The sequence below is a fragment of the Schistocerca americana genome, chromosome 7, assembly GCF_021461395.2.
Source record: "Schistocerca americana isolate TAMUIC-IGC-003095 chromosome 7, iqSchAmer2.1, whole genome shotgun sequence".
Classification (NCBI taxonomy): domain Eukaryota; kingdom Metazoa; phylum Arthropoda; class Insecta; order Orthoptera; family Acrididae; genus Schistocerca; species Schistocerca americana.
This window is the reverse complement of record NC_060125.1, coordinates 36376743-36395575: the sequence shown is the minus strand read 5'-3', so window position 1 is coordinate 36395575 and position 18833 is coordinate 36376743.

Sequence of the window (18833 nt, the reverse complement as noted above, 5' to 3'; positions counted from 1 at the left end):
ACCACACGCCCCTCCAAACAGGATCCAGTCACCACCGTCTCATGCTCTAGTAATGACGTTATTGACAGAGGGTGACACGGTGGTCGGTCGGGTCCTACTGGCCCGTACAGGATCAGAACACAGAGCTTCACCTTTGCCTTACATATCACTATTACTAGAATAGTTTGTGCCATGATTACTGGCCGTTCCGCCACAGGTTTTCATTTAACACATCTGCTGCGTTGAACGTATTATAAAGGGTCGATAATTTTGCGTGTAAATAAGCCGTTTTGAGCGGCAAACGATTCGCTAACCAGTACTGTTGGATGTTTATTTGATTTATTTAATGCTAGTAGCTATCGCGAAACAAAATATAGTGCCCGATATATTAACATCAGAATTTCTCTTTAATGTCTTAATTTGTTTCCCATCCGTGTTTGGTTTTGAATCGATAATAGTTATGAAACAGTCTGATATCAGACTAAGAAGCAGAAGAGAAATCAGGAGAGAATAGAAAAGGCTATATTTCAGTCTTCTAGTCGCATTTACAGAATTGAGAAACTGAAGTAAATGACAAAAACCGAAAGCAGAAATGGTAACTGACTCACCTGCGGTGCGGCGTGCTGCGGACATCACTTCGTCAACGTTAGCCACAGACGAAACGCAGTCTGACCCGATTAACAGTAGCGTTCCCTGCCATGGCCTCCTGTTAACACCGTCCAGTTGTTCGCCTTCTCCCACCCTCCCGCCGCCCATTCGCGAGCCATCCTCCTGCAACCCGTAATTGGTGGTCTGACATCTTGCTCATCGTGCTCTGTTGTGGTGACTCGGGCTGACAGATGCTCCCGACAATATAACTCTTCATTTTTACCACTCCGTTACGTTTGATGCCGACGGTGTATGACTCACATCGTTGCAGAATATCGGTACCGTGTCCACAAATTTATTCCTAGTGAAGTTGTTCCCTTTAGTTAATTGTCATCGAAACAGTCATTTCTCTACTGTGTATGACCGAATAAAAAAGGCTAGTCAACGTTTTTCTCTTTAATTCTTTAGCTGACTGAATTTGGGCCAATGTACGTAGTCTACATGCAGTTTCGTACATGTCAAGAAACACAATATACTTAACAGGGTGAATCGCGCAATACCTAACGTAAGATATCGAAATAATGTTTTCAAAATGGTATATTGCATCTACATATGTACGCAGCAAGCCACTGTGGAGTGGGTGGCGAAGGACACATTGTAAGAATATTATTGGTTTTCCTTTTTGGTTCATTCCAAAATTCAGTGAGGGCAAAATGTCTGTCTGTATGCCTCTGTATGCGCCTCACTCTCTCTTACCTTATTCTCTTAATCCCTACGCGAGACTCGATAAAGCCACAGTCTTTTTTGCATTCACATTATGTAAATTTACCCAGGGAAGGTTTCGAAAGAACAAAGCCTCCTTTCTTCCAGAATTGCTCATTTGAGTTTCTAGAACATTCCGGTTACATTTTCGTTTAGGCCATACCGTCCAGTTAGTATCCTAGCATCATGTCCGTGAATTCGTCCGAAATCTGTTGTCTCTCCTGCTTAATAAGGACTCGAAACGCTGGATCGAGTAGTCTGCAAGTGGCCTCACTACCGTTGTGTAAGGTATTTTCTTTACAGATGCATTTCATTTTCTCACCGCCTCTCCAGGAAATCTGAGTCTTCCCTTCGCCTTGCCTAATACTGATTTTACGCGATCATCTCAGTTCATGTCGGATCATGATATCACCGTTAAAAGTTTATGCAATATGATGTGCTCAAAATGTTCCGCACAAATTTTGCAGTCGGATATTATTGGGTTCTTTCTCCCTGTTGCTGGTCATTATATTACATCTGTCCACTACGCAGTGGGAACATTATTTTGTCACAGCCTTCAAACTAATCACTGTTCTATTAGCTAATTGAAGGGAAAAGATTAGAGTTTGTATCAGCTGAGATGTTGAAGCAACTCTTTTCTCTTCTCCTTTTTTTTCGACCAAATAAAGTGAAGTACACAGAAGATACGGTCGGATCTCAGCGTCACTTAGTACACGTACACTCATCGCCAAGTATGTAAATGCGCTGCGAAAGCTACAATGACCGCCGGAGTACATTAGCGTTGTTCGTGTTTAGTATTTTTTACCGGGCCTGGCTGGGTATATAAGGGGAGTGACCCGAGTTTAGGGTTGAGTAGTCATTGTGGAGGTCACGATGACGTCGGTTGCTCGTGTGAGACAGCGTTATCAACACCTGGCCGATTTTAAAGGGGCATTGTAGGTCTCCACTTGGCCGGCTAGCCGACCCGTGCCTATTCATGATTTTTGGGCCATTCAGTTGTGACAGTGGCCCAATGTTGGACTGCATGGGAACAAAAGGGCAGGTACACTCGTAGTCGAGACTCCAGTCGACCACGTCTCACCATCACAAATGTTTTACCCCGCCTACTCGTCAAATAGGGGTGCCTAGGAAAACCTGCTTTCTCGGATTGCTAGACAACAATTCAAGCAAATTTTTATTTCGAGATGAGTCAACGATAATACTTAACTTTGGCAATAACAAAGAACTGTCGCAAGCAAAGGGCGACATGTAAATAAGAAATCTCTTCAGTATAAAGATTCTAATACAAGTGAAGTAATACAGTGGATGCTTCTATCCAGGTCGCTGGTCTTGACGCTATCGTAGAACTCATAGAGCCCCCTGAGGCCAGTCGGGTGCAGCGCTTATTTTCTTCGCTTCGAGAGCGCTGCCGTAGCGTTGTCGTCCTAGAGAGGTCGTTTCGCGTGCAACTTGCTGGCGCCTTCTACACAGCCCTCTCTCCTCTAATCTTCCCGACCGGCGTGCAGGCGCTTGATTTCCCCCTTCCCCCGCAAAGCGACGGACCGTCGTCGTATATGGAGCTCGACAACGGCGGTGGAGGCAGGATCGTGGACGCTCTGAGGGACTGTGATGGCAGGCTTCCGGTCATACCCCGCCATCCGGCCTTCGCTCTGGCGGAAACGTCCCCCGGAAAACGAGCAGAAGGGTACGCTCTGCCTCCTGAGGTCCATACGAAGATGTAGAAGGCGTCGGCTGCTGCGGCGTGGGCGGGTCCAGGTCCATGTCTAGGACGAGACGAGGCGCAGGAGGCGAAGACTCAGTCTCCACGAGGTCGTCCCGCGGTGTCATAATGACACCCTCTGGCGGCTACTGTGGCCGCGCTGTCCTTGGGATACGTGAGTCTGGGGGAAAGACACAGAAGGATTACCGCTGCGATCCGTCTGGGCCTGAAATGAGATACATGCATGCGCCAAGTCCTACCTAGAATTCATTCTGGAATTCAGAAACTTCTTAATTTTTACTTGTATACAGTTAAGTTTCAGCTCGCTAGAATGAAAACTTGGCCTTCTAGAAATTTCGTAGTGGAACTAACGGTAGATCGTTACCTCTGAAACATATCTTTACTATAACTTATGTAAGCAATTATTAATACTACAACCTTAAAATTTGGTATAGCTCTATCTCTTGGTATGTTTCATCATCCACTTTAACCCAAATTCTCTAGCGTTAAAGTTACAGGTACTTAATCTACAACAATTGGGTACATTTTAGTTACAAAATTGGTTTTTACTTAATTAATCAAAAACTGTAAGAGGTAGCTTAACGTAGTCTTTCAGCTACTATTTCGGGGGTGAACTGAAGCAAAAAACAAACCTTCATGTTTCTAAGTCCATTATTTAGCGCCTCTGAGTTTTCCAAAAACTCCGGTGTTACTTTTTGTTGTATGGTTTTGGAAACCTGCACCACTTATTTATGAGCTCTAACTGCACCTTCTGACCAATTCTGGCTTTCTAGCTTCATTATTTAGTGCCACTTATTTTTCTCTTAAAACTGCATTTCTACGTAAACTGTTACGTCTAGAACATAAAGACTTCGTATGTGGAACATTATAACACTGAACTATATTTTAACAAAGCTTTAAACATAAATTTGGATTTTTGATTTCATACTTAATTGTGGTGCAATACTTGCGCGCTACGCGCAGACGCGCTAAGGTGACGTGGCGCTTCTAGCAGTGAACTGGGTAAGTCCCGGCACAGTCGCTCGCCCCTGTATCGCACACACGACTCAGCGCTTGGCTTGCTTCAGCGTCATCTGTTCTATTTTGGTGTCCATACAGTGTCGATGCGCTAACTGTTTCGTATGAACAATCCCACAATGTCCTTGGTGAAGTAATTTTACAAAACTTTGCGGATCAACACGCCTGACGGCCCACTGTCATTTTGATCAAAAACCACACCGTTCTGTACAGCAAGCCTATGCCGACGTGGAAAGTATCGGTGCATTACAGAGTTCTGTATCCCATTCTCGTCGCCAATGTTGTATCCTGCCTACTCGTCAAATATAGGGTGCCTACTAAAACCTGCTTTCTCGGATCGCTAGGCAACAATTCAAGCAAATCATATTAAAGAGTTTTATTACAAGATGAATCAACAACAATACGTAACTTTGAAAATGACAGAAGTCTCGCAAGCAAAGGGCAACATGAAAATAAGAAATCTCTTCAGTATAAAGATTCCAATACAAATGAAGTAACACAGTGGATGCTTCTATCCAGGTCGCTGGTCTTGACACTTCGGTAGAACTCCCTGCTGCCAGACGGGTGCAGCGCTTATGTTCTCTTCGCGTAGAGGCATTTTTTTTTTCTTTATTGTAAGGTCATTCACCTGCCCCATATTGTGCGTAGAGGGCGCTCCCGTAGTGTTATCGTCCTAGAGAGGGGTCGGTCCGCGTGCTATTGGTTGATGCCTTCTTCACAGCTCCCCCCCCCCCCCCCCCCCTCTGCTATAGCGTTCCCGACCGGCGTGCCGGGGCTTGACTTTTTATTCCGCAACAGGAAGAATTACGTCACTGGGCACCAAGCACTTCGTAATCCCTTCATATCTGCGACTGTCATCCGAGAACAATGGACTCCGCACAACACTCTACATCTACGTGATTACTCTGCTATTCACAATAAAGTGCCAGGCAGAGGGTTCAATGAACCACCTTCAAGCTGTCTCTCTCTACCGTTCCACTCTCGAAAGGCACGCGCGAAAAACGGGCACTTAAATTTTTCTGTGCGAGCCCTGATTTCTCTTATTTTATCACGATAGTCATTTCTCCCTATGTTGGTGCGCGCCAACAGAATGTTTTCACAATCGGAGGAGAAAGCTGTGGTGATTGAAATTTCATGAGAAGATCCGTCGCAACGAAAGACGCCATTGTTTTAATAATTGCCACTCCAATTCACGTATCATGTCTGTGACAATATCTCCCCTATTTCGCGATAATACAAAACGAGCTGTCCTCCTTTGTACTTTTTCGATGTCATCCATCAGTCTCACCTCATGCGGATCCCATACCGCACAGCAATACTCCAAAATGGGGCGGACAAGCGTGGTGTAAGCAGTCTCTTTAGTAGACCTGTTGCGCGTTCTAAGTGTTCTGCCAATGAATCGCAGCCTTTGGTTTTCTCTACCCACAATATTATCTATCTGATCGTTCCAATTTAGGGTGTTTGTAATTGTAATCCCTAAGTATTTAGCTGATTCAGATTTGTGTGACTTATCGCGTAATCGAAATTTAGCTGATTTCTTTTAGTACTCATGTGAATAACTTCACACTTTTCTTTATTCAGAGCCAATTGCCACTTTTCGCACCATACAGATATCTTATCTAAATCATTATGCAAGTCTTTTTGATCATCTGATGACTTTTCAAAACGGTAAATGACAGCATCATGTGCAAACAATCCAAGACGCCTACTGAGATTGTCTCGTCTGTCGTTAATGTAGATCAGAGACAACACAGGCCCTATAACACTTTCTTGGGGAACACCGGATATTACATTTGTTTTACTCGATGATTTTCCGTCTATTACTACGAACTGTGACCTTTATAACAGGAAATCACGAATCCAGTCGCATAACAGTCGTAGGCACGCAGTTTGGTTAGAAGACGCTTGTGAGGAACGGTGTCGAAAGCCTTCTGGAGATCTAAACATATGGAATCAATTTGACATCCCCTGTCGATAGCACTTATTATTTCATGAGTATAAAGAGCTAGCTGTGTTTCACATGAACGATATTTTCTGAATCTATGTGTCAATAAATCGTATTCTTCGAGGTACTTCATAATGTTCGAATACAGCATATGTTCCAAAACCCTACTGCAAATCGACGTTAGTGATATAGCCGTAATTCAGCGGAATTGTCCTACTTCCCGTTTTGGATATTGGTGTGAATTGAGCAACTTTCCAGTGTTTAAGTACGGATCTTTTTGTGAGCGAGTGGTTGTGTATAATTGCTAAATATGGAGCTATTTTATCAGCATACTCTGAAAGGAACCTGACTGGTATACAATCTGGACCGGAGGCCCTGCCTTTATTAGGTGATTTAAGCTGCTTTGTTACACCGAGGATATCTACTTCTATGTTTCTCATCTTGGCAGTTGTTCTTGATTGGAATTCAGGAATATTTACTTCGTCTTCTTTGGTGAAGGAGTTTCTGAAAACCGTGTTTAATAACTCTGCTTTAGTGGCACTGTCATCAGTGTTGTCGCGCGGAGAAGGTATTGATTTGTCTTGCCACTGGTGTGCTTTTATGTATGACCAGAATCTCTTTGGGTTTTCTGCCAGATTTCGAGGCAGAATTTCGTTGTGGAAATTATTAAATGCACCTCGCATTGAAGTACGCGCTATGTATCGAACTTCTGTAAAACTTTGACAATCTTAGGTATTTTGCATTCTTTTAAATTTGGCATGCTTTTTTCGTTGCTTCTGCAACAACGATCTGACCCGTTTTGTGTACCATGGGGATCAGTACCATCACTTATTAATTTATGTGGTATATATCTATCAACTGCTGTCGATACTATCTCTTTGAAAACATTCCACAACTTTTCTACACTTACATGATCAGATCGGAAGGAGTGAAGACGGTCTCTTAAAAAGGCATTAAGAGCATTTTTATCACCTTTTCTAAATAGATATACTTTGCGTTTCTTTTTGATGGCTGTAGGTGTTAGGATATTCAGCCTAGTGGTAACTGCCTTGTGGTCGCTAATCCCTGTATTCGTCACAATACTCACTATTTGTCCAGGATTATTTGTTGTAAAAGGTCAAGTATGCTTTCGCAACCATTTACGCTTCGAGTGGGCTCATGAACTGATTCTTCAAAATAATTTTCTGAGAAAGCATTCAGTACAATTTCGGATGATGTTTTAGGCCTGCCGCCGGCTTTAAACATATAATTTTTCCAGCATTCGAGGGTAGGTTGAAGTCACCACCGACTATAATTGTATGAGCGGGGTACTTATTTGAAATGAACTCAAGTTTTCTTCAGCAACTATACCATTGGTCGCAGCAGCCGGACTACAGACTACCGCCCTTCCTGTAAGCGGTCGATATCACAACACAGACGGCTGCCTATGGACTGATGCCGTGGACTGCTGATGAATGGCATCGCATTGTGTTCAGCGATGAATCGCGGTTTTGCACTACCGCACATGACCATCGTCGGAGGGTATGACGAGATTGGGGAAGGGGTTTCATTCTTGCCATGTTCTGGAGAGGCAGAGGCGGTGTTACGCCTGGCGGTTTGGTGTGGGTAGCCGTGACTTAGGACTTGAGCTCGCGGCTGGTACTGACTGAGGGAACTGTCACGGGTATCTTGCGTCCTCAGGTGATATCTCTCACGCGATAGTTTCGTACTGCCATTTTTAACAGGGCAATGTTCGTCTACACATAGCATGTGTCTCTGTGAATTATCTGCATGATAATGGGGTAGTCGAGTGGGCAGCAAGCCCTCCAGATCCACCCCCATAAAATATAACGCGTGTTGGATCAGCTCGGACGTCAGCTCCGTGCCAGTAACAGCATCCAGGGTGTGAAGGGCCTATTAGTTGCAGCCACTGAAAACAACGGAGCCCAGTTAGAAGAGAAAGCCAGTGGAATACTACAAACAATTACACGATGGTGACACAACAACAAACTTAGGATGGCCTAAAACAAAACAACATATACATTAATGAAAGGATCACTCCAAAGGAAACCTTCAGATAAAATTGGGGACACAAATATCAAACGAGCACACGCTATGCGCTGTCTTGAGGTACACATAGACGAAAAATTGAATTTCCACGAACAAATAAGGCTAACAACAAACAAAGCAGAAAAAGTACTACATAAACTGGTGAGGCCAAATTTAAAACGGTACAGCCTACGTCTACCAGTGATACTGACGTACCACTGTGCGCTCTTCGACTCAGTACTCAGCTTCGCAGCTAGCACGGAGGGACACAGGCTGAACCTGGTCAGCAATAAGGCATCAGTCAGACGAGGGCTGAGAATATGCCTAATAGATATCACGATCAAATACAGAGCTGCAAGGTACTGATTAAATATCGGGAGACTACAAGAGGTGCGTGCGTGCCGATACAGACGATACACCACCTTAAAAGTTAGCGTTTTGATATATGGCAAGGTGAGTGGAACGTAAGTGATAAGGGATTTAGACTGCACGACTTCCTCCCTGACATAAGGGAGCGGTTGAGAATGAAACATGTCGATCCCACCCGCGGTACGGTACATTTCTTAACCGGATACGGACATTATCCCACGCACTTAAACCGCCTGAGTGTGAGGCAGAGACCTACATGCACGATTGGGGAAGAAGGTTACACAGGACGCACTGTCTTTTCCCGCAGGCGTACGCGAACAATACACGTACACGACACCCAAAACACACAGAAAGAGACAAAGATATATACACAGCAACGAAGAACAATGGGCACAATGAAACGTATTGACAAACACTATTTCAAAAACAACACATGAAGAGTACCTACGGACACGACACAACAGACACGCCTATGTTCAACGTAACATCAATCTCCAGAGGGTGAACAGCGATACCCAACGTGATAGCGAAAACAGTGACAATGAAGAGGAACAGGAGGAGGAAGATGTGACAGTAAATAAGCATAAGGTGCTGGCGACCTAGCCAAGAAATCACCAAATCCTGTATACGTGTGAGAACCTGAAGTTAATCCATAGGGTTAGCAATGCATAGTATTACCAATACTGTTTCTCTACTGATAACCAATTTGGATTGTGTATGTATGTGTGTGTGTGTGTGTGTGTGTGTGTGTGTGTGTGTGTGTGTGTGACTGGTGGTCAATAGCACAAAGAGTCGTTCAGAGGTATTCGCCGTCAGTCACAATCGGTGATGGCACTAACAAATCTCTCCTCTATCCTATCATATTTTTGTATTCTTCTTAAAAAAAACAAGAAAATTTTATGTATATTTCAACCTTAAATTATAGTCATTTTGAAAAGTATTATTCTTTTTAAATGTTATAGACAAAACAAAAGAAAATAAAGCTGCAAAAAAGGTGAAAAACGAAAATTGTAAGATGCATGACCTGTTTTAAAATATCAGATAACTGGTCTATAATTTGGCAATAAATAAATAAATATGAAAGGCCTGTTTCGACAGTTGTGGGCCAGTTTAGCTCTGGAGAGGATGCAGCGGGTTAGTGACACTCCTCCCAGGAGAACTAGTGCATTTCTGTAGGCCAGAAGGCGTTGCGATGGTTCTGTTAATTTATAAAGTACCTCGTCGCTGGTCTTCAGCTCCGTGAAGTTTGTGAAATCCCGACGCGCTGGTATTTCTTCTTATGTTTGTAAAAAATTCAGCTTGTATCAAAACCAGGACTCACCAACTCTGATTTATAGGAAGGCTTTTATTACACCTTTGGTTTCACAACGTGATCTGAGGTTAATCAGCTAGGTACATCTCGTTTTTAACATACTCCAAATTCTGGTAAAAAAACGTAAGTATCAATAGACCAGTATTTACATTATTATCACAATCTTCTGGTCGGTGATATTCCTTGACCCCACGGTTCGTACAGAAGATTCTTTACAGCCTCCAGTGCCAATTACGGGTTTAACGTTCTTGGGGCGGCACGGACTCTCTCGGAATACCTCAAACAAAAAATAATACAACACGCAAAACAAGTCTAGCCCCTTAATAAATCCTCTTACATAATATTTAAACTTTCAACTTCTGGACGATGTTCCAAATACACAAACGAACAGATCTTTCGCTAGTAAACTGGTACGAGATTCCACCCTCAGTCAACGAAATGAATTGTTTGAAGACATCTGAGAAATCTCAGGCCCTCACAGTGTTCAGAGTCACACTGGTTAGTGGGCTTAAACTGCCAAGTTCGTCGTAAATTTGACTCGATTGCGTAATCACTGAAATAACACCGCCGGCCGGGGTGGCCGAGCGGTTCGGAGCGCTACAGTCTGGAACCGCGCGACCGCTACGGTCACTTCGAATCCTGCCTCGGGCATGGATGTGTGTGATGTCCTTAGGTTAGTTAGGTTTAAGTAGTTCTAAGTTCTAGGGGACTGATGACCTCAGCAGTTAAGTCCCATAGTGCTCAGAGCCATTTGAACCATTTTTGAAATAACACCACATACCCTTTAATTTCGATTCCTCCTTCTCTTTTCGGTACTTCACTTTTTATCAGGCAATTTAAACATGGTCAGTCGAGATTCTTGTACCAGGCTCCGTCGTTACATTCAGCGTGAAGATGTGAACTGTCCAGCAAATAAACGTGATTTTACGTCTCACCCGACTCATCGTATACACACTAGTGCAAGGAAAGTTTAGCTCTGGCTAATACGAACATGTCGTTTGTTTTTGTTGGCCCGACTTTCGCAATAAAGCAACTAACTTGATCGCTGAAGCGGCCTGTGTACATGACATCATAAAGTAACGCAGTGTGCTGCACGCCTTTCGTTCAAATGCATGAAAAAGTACACAATCTTCTTCTTCTTGTTTGTTTTCCTCTTCTTTTTCTTCTTACCCCGTTCCCTCTGCAGCGGGGTCCTTTTTTTTGGGTCAATGCACGCCGTTTCCTACGGTAGAAGCTGTTGAGATGTCTTAGGATGTGAGTCAGCCGTTTCTTCACCACGGATGCACACAACGAAGGTATCGTCGACGTGCTCACACCACAATTTACAAGGTGACAGGTCCAGAGCCTGTCATCCTAAATTTACTTATTGCAAATTTAAAGACATGTTACCCGATATTTTAAAACAGGTCGTTCATATTACAGTTTTCATTTGTTATCTCTTTTTCAGTTTTTTTTGCATTTTTTAATCTGAAATATTTGGCATAGAATAACATGTTTTAAAACAACAACATTTTGCGGTTGAAATATAAATAAAATTTTGTTGTTTTAAGAAAATATAAAAATATTATAGGATACAGAAGAGATTACCGATTTTAACTGGCGGTGAATACCTCGGAATGATTTCTTCGTACCGTTGACCGCCAGCCACAACGAAATAGTTTATAGTTAGTAGCTGAGGAATGGTATTTCTAACGATATGCACTAGCATTAGATACTCATCCGTGTACAACATTGAGTGCTTTCACGGTTAGACTGCCAGTACCTTTCGCTGCATTTCCTCTAGTATTTGCAATTCCTAACTATCATTTGACTGACAATTTGTCAGCATCGTCATCCTGCTGCTCCTGTTCGGTGTCACTGTGAGTGCCGCTGGAAATTGTCGTTACGTTGCATATACCTGGATCTCTTATGTCGTGTCCTCGGGTACACTTCATTCTCACTCTCTTGTCTTCCAAAATGCTCCAGAAGCAACTGGCAACCACCGGACTAATTGGACCATCTAAGGGTAGCTCGTGCTGTCGAAATGTCAAAAAAAAAAAAAAAAAAAAAATGTCGGTCGAAGATCCCGAGTCTAAACCCAACACGCAGTTCGTCACCCGCCTGATAAATGTTTCACCGTAGCCAGAGGCGGCGCGTAACGCCAGCACTGGTCGTAACACCGGCTACAGCGGCCAGACCGGGCGACACGGCCGGCTATGGACCCGCGTCGCAGCTGGGCAGCGGGCACGCCGCTGCCTCCTGCCTCCTGCCTCCTGCACCGCAGGCGACGCCCGGCCGTCGAGTGTATCCGCCGGCCCGGCGCGGCGCGGCGCGGCGCGGCGCGGCGCGGGCCACACTCACAACCGACCTCCACCGTAAATCTCGGCCGCGATGACATTCGTCGTCGCGTGACCGGTGCCGGCGCGGCGCGGCGCGGCGCAACTAGTGGCAAACAAATAACGGCCGATGGCGCTCCGCCATCGGCTTATCCGGTGCATCGTGGTCGCCCGTATCGTCTCCACCCGTACTAACGACGTCGCAGCCTAGAGCTACGACCGTGATTATCACCCGGACAACGCTAAGCCCGTAAACGATGGTATCTTTTGTGATTTCGTGAAACCGGCGCTACTTTCACAGCCGTAGAATTTGCTATCCAATGAGATTGAGCAGTAGTTAAGAAATTAGACTGTTTGTCAGAATGGGCGAGAGTCCGACCTAGTTCCACACCGTCTCATTTAGGTGTCCTGTGATTTCTCAGAATCTTTGGTGGTGTATGCTGATACAGAGGTGACAAAAGTCACGGAATAGCGATATGAACATTCACAGATGGCGGCAGCATCGCTTACACGAGGAACGAGACAGCAGTGCAGTGGCGAGCTGCCGTTTATACTGCAGTGACCCGTGTGAAAAGGCCCCGGCGTGGTCGTAGCCGCACGACGGCAATTAACAGTCCTCGAACGCGGAATTCTAGTAGGAGCTACGAGCATGGGACATTCCACTTCGGAAATAGTTAGAGAATCCAATATTCCGAGATGCACTGTGTCAAGAGTGTACCGAGAATCCCATATTTCAGGCATTACCTCTCACAACGGACAACGCAGTGGCTGACGACCTTCGCTTAACGACAGACAGTAATGCCATTTTGGTCAGTTGTCAGTGGCAACATGCAAGAAACATTGTTTGAAATAACAGCAGAAATCAATGTGGGACGTACGACGAAAACATCCGTTGGGGCGGTGCCGCTGAATTTGGCGTTAATGGGCTACAGACAACCTACCTACGCGAGTACATTTGCTTTTCAGCACGACATCGCCTGCGGTACTTGTCCTGGGCTCGTGACTTTGTCGGTTGTACCCAAGACGAATGGAAAACCGTGGACTGGTCACGTGAGTTCCGAGTTCATGTGCTATGAGCTGACGGTGGGGTTCGAGTGTGGCGGAGAGCCCACGAAGCCGTGGACCCAAGTTGACAACAAGGCACTTTGAAAGCTGGTACTGGCTCCATAATGGTGTGCGCTGTGTTTACATGGAATGGACTCGATCCTCTGGGTGTTCGGCTACTTGCAGACCATTTGCAGCCATTCTTGGACGTCATGTTCCCAAGCGACAATGAAATTTTTCTGGATGACAATGCGGCTTCTCACTGGGACACAATCGGTTGCGATGGGTCTGAAGAACATCCTTGACAATTTGAGAGAACGGTTTGGCTACCCTGATCGCTTTGCGTGAATCCCATTGAACATTTAGGGAACATAAAATCCTGCACAGGTAACACTTTGGCAATTATGGACAGCTATTGAGGCAGCATAGCTCAATATTTCTGTAGGACATTTCCCCTACGACTTGTGTCACCTCAGTGTAAATTATGGTTAAACAACTACATCCCAACATTGAACGAGGCGTGAGGAGTAAATGGATCTCAAGCACGCTTTCACGAAGCAAACTTAAAATTGCCGACCAATAAATCGGGGGTACCTCAACGGAAAGCAATTCAGGCTAATAGCTCCAATATCCGAAAGCCCTGTCGATAAATAAGAAGTGTAGCCTGCAAATTATCCTGTCTAATAACCAGCACGAAACAGCTTTGCTTAAGTTTCGCTGACCATCTTCCACTCTGTAAGCCAATCAGGGACTACTGAAACTGAATGCAATGTTGTCCTCTCCCACAGCAACTGACGGCACACTGACGATTCTTAGTTCCAGCGCTAGCCGGGGTGACTAATCGATTGAAGTGGAAGTGCTTGTTAGTCGGCACTAATAACGACGAACTCCTGCTGAACAAGTACTTCAATAATGTATTCCCTATTACTTCTTCGATGGTGGACTGCGGAACTTAGGATAATTAATTAGTCTATAACAGGTTGTGCTTCCCCCTGTGACACTATTTCTGAAGTCACATTATAATATCGACGTTATCACAAACGAATAAAAATAACGCTGCTGCTGCTGCTGCTACTACTCCTACTATTACTAATAGAGAAAGTAGTCTAAATTTGGGCTACCGTTTATATTTAAGACATAACTCACGTTCTGTTGGAAGTAAATTAAAAAATGTTCCAGTCAACAGTGCTCTGAAGTGGCCTGCATTAAGACATTACGGTGAAATGTAACACACTACCACTAATTTTTCTGATATAGGACTGTATCTAATATTGGCAATTTGACACATCTAAATTTGGGCTAGTCCTAAAAATATCAAGATATCACTCAAAAAACTCAGTAAAATGAATAAATAACAGTTTATTTAATGAAGAGAATGTTAGGAACATGTTATACAGTAGCTGAAAAACAAAAGAGCATATCTTTCTTTTCAAATTATTGTGGTTTATCAAAACTGTGGTCATATAAAATAAAACACTGTGTTTTATTGACAACGTCCCAAATATAAATATTTTTGTAAGCCCCTGCATATTTGTTGTGCGTCCACATATTACACACAATGCTCATAACCCACAGCTCTCCTTGCATATCATCATAAAACTTTCTATCACAAAAAATGCTTTTGTTTTTCCAGCAGGGTAAGTCTAAATCATTCAAGTGATCATCAATTAGTAACGTTACCGTTTCATCTGTGACTAACCTGAAGTATCTTCTTTTTTTTTTTGTCCATACAATATTTTAGCAGCCTCTGTTGTCCCCATAGTTTTATCTCTGATTACAGCGATCGCCTTGGTCATTTCTGTTTCGTTCCATTTCTTTCTCCTGCTCTCCGGGACATATTTTGGTTTTGTTCTCGGCATTCTTGAACGAAAACTGTCCAGATTAATCATATTGATAAAATGGTCCAAAATGTGGCTGTAGCCAAAATTTAGACCACACGTAATATCCCGAATTTAGACCATAACTTCTACGTAATTTTAACTTGTTCACAAAACAGGGAAAACCAGGAGCTACACAGAAACTATAAAAAATTAACACCTGCAAAAGTTTTAAGACAGTCAAATTGAGTTTATATTGACTACAATTCCATGTGACAATAAACTGACATGACGGTTTTACAGAAAACTGACGTGGCCTGAAGCGCTATTTTACAATGTTTCCGTTAGGCTGCAACACTCGTAATACCAAATATCCAGCAAACCCAAATTTCGACTCTAGGCGAAATTTAGACTACTTCCTCTACTACTACTACTACTACTACTACTACTACTACTAACACTAACGCTAATACTGTTACAATTATCTATACCTACCTCCATCATTATCATTTCTACTGCTGTTATAACATGTAGTTACGAATACTATTGTTATGGTACCAAGGCAACCAGTAGTAAGAATTTAAAAATTTCTGCGCTGGAAGTTCCTAAGAGCCACCCAGGCACAGACGCTCTCCAAGTGCATAGTGCCCTGCTCCGTGATCACTGCAGAGGAAGCTGAATATGAACTTCCTATCAGTTCCTGTGCGGATAGAAGTCTTTGGCTGCACATTATTCTTCTCCTGTAGTTGCCGTTGCAGCAAAATTCCTCCGTCCCGAGGGTGACTTCCATTCCGAAGTGGACCGTCGCTGCATGATGATCCGCATCATCCTGATGTCTCGAATTCCTTGCGTACGCAGACATTGCAGGGAAACGGTTTAATTCAAATAGTGACGTGCCTTCCAAGCTGCGCTCAAAATTGCGTCAACAGTATTGTATAGGATATCTCAGCCTGACTCGTGGAACAGAATATTCTTAAGATCTGATGTTCCAGGTGTGGTCAAGTGTTGTCGCGCATTACTGGCCCCGTTCTGCGTTCAGAGGGCAGTCTCACTCTCTGGAGACTTTTTTAGTGTTTAACAAGCTCCATTTTCGTTCCTTTTGTAAAGGGATCTGATTTCTTACTTGTTTTCAGTTTTTAGCCTTATTTCCTACAATATTCTCAACATTGTAGCAGCCTTTTCCCTTCAACCAGTACACAGCTATTATATTCAAATTTGTAGACGTATTCCAAGTACCACTTGAAATGCCTTCACAGATACGTACCAAGCTTCCCTGGCAACGTTAAGAGTATTCGTCATTGTACCCATTTATTGCCTGTTCTGGTGTCCCATACATGTGACAAGTTCACCTACAAAATATTAGTCACTTCCTCAAAGGAGCACACTGGTCGTTTTGGAGCGCTGTAAAATGGATCGACGTGAATAAGCGACAGCTTGATATAAAGGAGCTTTGGGTGTGCCCGTTCCACACCGAGAGAGAAACTGCCAAAGTTGTTGGTGTATATGCGACTGCCCAAAGTGTCTACAATAAATGGTGTACCACTCGCAGCCATGGGACACGGCCAAATTGCGGCGCTGGTGAAAAGATCAGAACCCACAGGAACCGGAAATGAGCGTCACGCCTTGACAATGACAATCGGTTTAAAACCGGTCGAAATTATCGCTGTCAGTGACTGCAGATCCTCCTCAGCAATTTTCGAGTGAATATTGAGAAGGGAAATCCCTGCAACGAACACGTGGAGTCGGGTACCTCGCAAAAGGTCACTTCTCACAGCGACACATGAAGCTGTACGTCTTCAGTAAGCGAAACAAAACAGTAGCTGTATGGAGACGTCTAGTTTACCTCTTTTCAAATGATTCGAGGCATTGAGTGTACCGTGAAGGCGAAAGTACACGTAACGAACACTCGAAATGAAAGTAATGTGGATTTGCTTTTCACTAAGTGTCCTTTCCTTTTTGAATTTCCGAAAACCATGTAATATTTGCCCAAGTCGAACTTTTTCACTTTTCGCTATTACTTTTCTCCGAGTATTGCAGATTCTCTTTACAACATGTTGAAACAGTTAAAACTCTTCTTTAATCGTAATGGATTGACCATCATCTGCCATTATTTGCTGCTAAGAACTACCACGTAAAAAGTAACGACTTAACTTAAGCGACTTACATAAGCGCGAACAGTTTAAATGATATGAGCAATGGTTAGCTTAAACCCAACTAACTGCTCTACGTAAACTGTTTTGTTTTTCATTTATATTGTCAACTGGTTCCACCAAGATTTTCATAGAATATAGTGTTCTGAGGGCCTCTTTGGCACTCCGTGGGGTGATGGAAGCCTCATGCAGATTCTGCTGCGACGTAGGCCCGTCTGTTGGCAAACTCCATCTGCCACACACTGACCATGGAGTACCTCAGGTAAATAACAAAATAGCAAAATAAATATTTGAACACTTACGGGATATCATCTATGTATAAGTAACAACATTTTTACCATATACCTGTTACTTAAATTATAACAAAGCTACTTTTACACGCTGTCGGTCATTTACAGAAAACGTGAGTACAGGAAACTTCACACAATAACGCTTACTGGGAATTTCTGAATTTACTTCAGCCGAATTCTGCACCCATTCAAGCTCTGTCTCAGTGAGGCATTTAACCCATTTGTCTGTGGAGGGTGTACTTCAGATCGGAGTTGGTTCAGTTATATTTTAGGTGTGTTTTTAGTGCCATGATACGGAATAACTTATTTAGGTGAATAAGGGCGTTTATTGCAACACTGACTGCGACCAAGAGGTGGCGTTTCTTCAGCTTCTTGACGATGAGTAGCCAGTGGACAGTCCCATATTCGACGAGGACAACATGCATGTTGAAATGATTGCACGCAACGTCGTATGTTTGTCGAACACCGAGACAGCCTAAAGCATCTCAACTAGTCTACTCTATGATCCGATCTCAGTCTCATAGAAAAGTCTGACACCATTTGAAACAGCAGGTGAAGAGCTGAAGTCCGCATCTACACAATTTTCTAGCTCTGCTAGATTTAATTGTCAATGAATGGCTTCAGGTAGGTATGGTATACCCGAAGAAACTTGTGGACTCTACTCACCGGTGAACTGAGTTTATTATCGACGTTAGAGGCAGAGTTACACTGTATAAGCGAGATATCTCCTAGGAACGACTACTTTTTTGTCCCGAATGTCTAGGTACTTTCTAAAAGGATGGTGAATATGTTGGTAGCGTTTTTCCATTACTTTAATAAACACAACAAGACACACATAACAGAGACTTTAGTCATCAATAATATATTCTCCTTCACCATTTATAAGTCTGACAACGCTGCGGTAACGTTCCGGTTTCACGACTGTAGGAATCACGTAGTTTTGAGTCGAAGAACTTGTCCAGCGTTGTTCGGAGCGCATTTTCAACCGGAAAGGAAGTTCCTTGGAGGTTGTTCGATAGAGAGCGGAAAAGGCAAAAATCTGAGAACGCAAGATCAAATGAATAAGGTGGCTGTGGAACGATCTCCGAACCCAACTCCTGCATTGTGTTTTTTGCCGATCTAGCAGAATGCGGGCGGGCGCCACCCTGTGGTAGGGTCACTTTACATAATCTTTCTGGTCGCTGCTCTTGACTTGCGTCTGCAGCAGATCTCAGTTGCTGACAGTAAATGTCAGCAGTGATGGTTACACCTTGGGGGAGCAATTCGTGGTACACCACACCGTCGGTGCTCAACCAGATGCATAACATTATCTTTTATGGATGCGTACAGGACTTTGCTCGGAGAGTTACTGCTTTGTTTGAGATCACTTATTTCTTTTATTTTCTTATGTTAGCACGAAGACACCATTTCTCGTCATCAATAATGATATAGGATAGGAATGGCGTTGTTGTTCACGAGCCAGTCGATGAGAGCGAGTAGACATATATGTGGCCCTCA